The sequence below is a fragment of the Myotis myotis genome, unplaced genomic scaffold, assembly GCF_014108235.1.
Source record: "Myotis myotis isolate mMyoMyo1 unplaced genomic scaffold, mMyoMyo1.p scaffold_m19_p_10, whole genome shotgun sequence".
NCBI lineage: Eukaryota > Metazoa > Chordata > Mammalia > Chiroptera > Vespertilionidae > Myotis > Myotis myotis.
The window spans coordinates 66,180,807-66,185,489 of NW_023416314.1; positions in this window are offsets into that span (position 1 = coordinate 66,180,807).

The following is a 4,683-nucleotide window of genomic DNA, read 5'->3' on the forward strand; positions in this document are numbered from 1 at the left end:
TGACATTAAAGTCTTTGCATGATTCCTTTAAATCGGGGACTCTGTGTGTGATCCCCAGATCAGCAGCATCAGCAGCACCTGGGAACTTGCTAGAAATACACATTTCAGGCCCCACGCCAGACTTACGGTGTTAGACATTCTGGGCCAAGGCCAACAGTCTGGACATGCAGAAGCTCTTCGGGTGCTTCTGGTGCCCACCAGAGCTGGTCCATGCTGCTTAAACCATGATGTTCAGTCCTGTGTGGATTTACTTACACCATTCAACTCTGAAGGAAAAAGGTGCCTCAAAGTGTGTCTCAGTTCAGACCAAATTTTACAGGATCATTTAGGTTAATCTAGTGACTTAGAAATAGGGCTTTGCATCTAACAGACTTAAGTCCCGCCCCCCACCCCCAACTTGTTGGCTATGTCAATTTGGGCAAGTGATGTCACCTCAGAAAGCCTCAGTTTTCTCATCTGTAAAGCTAATAATGCAAACGTCTCCTTCATATGGACATTAAATGAGATGATGATTGCTAGCACATAATAAGCTCTCAATAAAATCCAGCTCGTTATTAGGTTTATGGAACTAAGCCTACTATCGCTGATCTATAAGCACTGACTCCCTGTCCCCAACCCATGCTGGCTGGAATGCATTTCCCATGCATCTGAAATTGATGTCCAGCCTGAGAGCACAAAGAATGGAATCAGAAAGTTATGTGTTAGGCCTGGCACTGCCAATAACTTACCGCATGACATTCAATGAGCCCATTGCCATCTCTGAACCCCGGTTACCCCAGGTGTTAAATAAGTGGGTTGGAACTAGATGGGCTGTTAGGTCCTTCGGGCTCTGACACTCCAAAATTCTGTATCTTAACCCTTGAACGGAGTTTTGTAAATTGGCCACAGGAAGCACAGCCTTCAGTACCAAAATGCATCTGGAAGCAGCTAGTTCTTAGGATACATGAAAGAGTGACTATTGTATAAAGGTAGGCATTAGAGGGAGGCAAATCTCCCCACAGAGCAAATGTCTGAAGATTTACCCACCTGTCTCGGTCACTGCCCCATCCTCTGGGCTGTACCAAGAAGCCTGGCTCCTCACTCAGCCAGGAGAAGCACTCCTCCTTTCTGTCTACTGGCAACTGCCTTGTCACTTGGCGTGAGTTTAGTACGCAAAGACTCTGGCCAAGGGCCCTCCTAAAACAGAAAGCAGAGTGACCAGTAGGCCATGAACCTGCCAACAAGAACAAGAAGTTCCGTCTCTGTTGGGTTTTAAGCCAGGCTCCAGTTCCTCTCACAATAGCCCTGCTCTTATTAACCCAACCCAGCAGGGCATTGAATCACTCATTTCATTTTCTTCTTTTTGCTTATCTATTTTCTGTTTCCCCTACACTGCATGTTTATTATATCTGTTTCATCCTCAAAGCAGTAGCTTCCAATGGAGACCATCATCCGGCATAGCAATGGTTTTCTTTGGCATTGAGAGTATGGCATGGGAGGCTGGAGGCCCCATTCTAACACAGAGTCACAACGTATCTCAGGCAAGTCACTCAGTATCCCAGGGTCTGCTGTCACTGTTGTAAAGTAAGAGGAAACTAGACCATCTCTTCACCTATATTACTTCCCAAGACTGCAAACACCACTCAAGGATTGGCAGCTAGTACAAAGGCTGAGCAGATCAAGTTCTGAGTCCTATCTTGCCCCCTCCACAACCACAAGCCGCCACCTGGTTTTGGCCAGCTGTTTATGGATGTGAGTAAATGGAAAAGAAAATGTGAATTCATTGATGCATATCCATCAATAATACAACCCCGATGTCCTGCTAAGGTACAGGGCAAAGGGGGAGGGGGGATAGGGCAGTGGTGAGTGGGTAGGTTATGGAAGGCTCACAGACTCACACACTCATTAAGGACAGACTGGGAAGACAGGTAGCAGAGCACTGGATGCACCCATCTTCCCCCGATTTCAGATGAGGAAACTGAGGCCCAACCTGGGGAAGTGAGTACTTAAGGCCACACAGAGAGTAGGTGACCCCAGGTCAGTGTTCAGCCAACACCAGCCCCTGACTCTGCTTCTATGTCGTGAAAACTGATGGGCCCAGGGAAACATTTTGCCACTAGGTTGGTAGATCACATTCAGCCCTGCTGCGTGGATGCTGGTCCCAGCTGCTCTGGAACCCCGCCCCTCAGGAGTAACAGCGGAGGCAGCTCTGACCCCACTGTGTTTTTTTCCCAGGCTGCCTCCGGCAAAGGGCCCGCAGGTCTTGCCTTGTTATCTCGTGGTCTTAATCAGCTACACTCCATTTTCTGTCATGTTTTATCCACAAAAGACTCCTTGGCTGCCCAACAGGAAAGCCAGGCCAAGATCTCAGAGTCAGCATGAAGGCCAGGCTGGGACTGGTTTGATGGGGGAAAATACAGAGGATATGCTAGGCCTGCAGCCTTTGGCACCTTCAGAAGCCCACATCTCTGCACGCAGCAGCAGTGTGGGGTAGTGGAAAGAGCAGCAGACAGGCCTGGGTTCAAATTCCAGCTACTTCCCAGCTGCATGGCTTTGAGTAAGATATGTAGTCTCTGAACCTCACTTTCCTCATCTATTAAATCGGGGTGACACCCCTTGCCACACAAGTTATTGGACTGTGTAAGTAGTATAATTAGTTCTGGGCCCAGAAGATGGAACACTGGGTATGTTTGCTTTCCTGATGCTCTGGGTGTAGAGTTGTGCTAGTAAAGAATTAGCAGTGTAGCCCTGACTGGAGGCGGGCCAGGGTGTGATTGGCAGAGCCATGCATTGGGTGTGAGGTTGGCTCTAATGTTCACCAGCTGTGGTGAATCCCGCCTCGTCTCTAAGATTCCATTTCTAGTCTCTAAGTGGAAAGCTTAATACCTTTCCTGCACCTGAGAGTATGGTTATGAATGTGCTTCATGAACTGTAAAACATGCCAGGGTTATCTCTTCTTGTTAGCACGTACTGGTATGTAATTGAATCCTCCTGAGACTTCAGGCAAGTCATTGACCTCTCTGGGTATATCAGTCAGAGCCCAGCAGGAAACAGATGGCACATCCAAACTGGGTAATTTGATTAGAGTGTGATAAGGGGGCTAAAGATGTGTGCACAATATAATAGACGTGCAATAGCTCAAGCTACTCCCCACAGTGAGCCCTTACTACCTCTAGGCCTTGAAGGAACAAGGGAGAAGTGGTCACTTGGACCAGATAAGGCAGCTGTATGGAGAGGCCCCCTGATCGGAGCTGTGGCCATCAGAGGAAGGATACAGCCCATCCAAGGAGCCCTGGCAAGGAGGGAGTTGAAGAAATAATATCCTTTCCTCACTCTCCTCCTGACCTCTGATTTCCTGTGTGTACTTCCCTGTGGCCTAAGAAAACTGGAAGCCAGAGGGTAAGGGACCTCACGGATGCAGTCCACCCAGGGCTGCTTCCCAGGATACAGCACAGGGTGAAGGGGGTGGAGAGCAGGCCTGAGGGGCAACTGGCAGGTATCAGCACACTGGGCTGCAGAGTCTTCCCCAGTTCAAGGGAGGTGCTGAATGAGATGGTGTCTCCTTCTATCCTACCCTGTGACAGATTCTCAGCACTTTTCCAAGCTTCAGATCTGGATCCAGAAGGTTAGAGCCAGGAATGGGCCCAAGCTCTCTCCCAGGGAGGTCTATAGTCTTTCCAATCAATCAAGGACATCCTTTTTCTGGCAGGTCCAAATTTAAATAAACACCATTGAGTCCCATACTCAGAACAGTGGCAAACCATCCACAGAGGGGATAATTCTTTGGATTACTATGTTTTAACATTTATGTTTCTCTTTTAGCCTAAGTGAGCCAGGTGCATGTCTCAAATGCTAAAACCGCTGCCCTCTGCCTTCATTCACTGGAAGAAATATAATGCAATATAGAGGTCTCCATGGGCCTTATCTCTAGAAATAATAAACTGCATACAAGTGAACACCCTGGAGCAATCTAATTCTTTCCAGCACCTTCTAACTGACAAGCCCTGTGGCTCCCAGGAGACAATAGTTCCTGAATCCCCTTTCTCACCCCATCCCATTCCAGATGGGTGATATAAATCTTGTGCCTATAAAAGAAAAGACAAGAGAGGATGTCCCAGGAAATCTCAGCACAGACAATCTGGGACAGAAGTGAAAACCAGGCTCTCAAAGCAGTAAAGCCCAGGTTCAAGTCCTTACTCTGTCATTGACTAGTTGTCTTCGTGACCTTGGGCTTCAGTTTCCTCATCAGTCAAATGAACATCATAATAATGCTTTACCTTCCTCATAGGATTATTTCAAGAATTGAACAAAATAGCGCAAACAGCACATAGTAAGCCTTCAATGGGAGCTGCATCCACAATAGGGCCCTTCCCCAGCCATGGTACTTCATCTATGCTTCTTCTTTCAATTGTGCAGCCCATCCAAGATGCCCTGGCAGGGAGGAAGCTGAAGAAGTAATACCCTTTCCTCACTCTCCTCCTGACCTCTGATTTCCTGTGTGTACTTCCCTGTGGCCTAAGAAAACTGGAAGCCAGAGGGTAAGGGACCTCACGGATGCAGTCCACCCAGGGCAGCCTCCCAGGATACAGCACAGGGTGAAGGGGGTGGAGAGCAGGCCTGAGGGGCAACTGGCAGGTATCAGCACACTGGGCTGTAGGCACCCTCCTCGCTTTCCCTGTTGTTAACCCCTGCTCCAGACAAGCC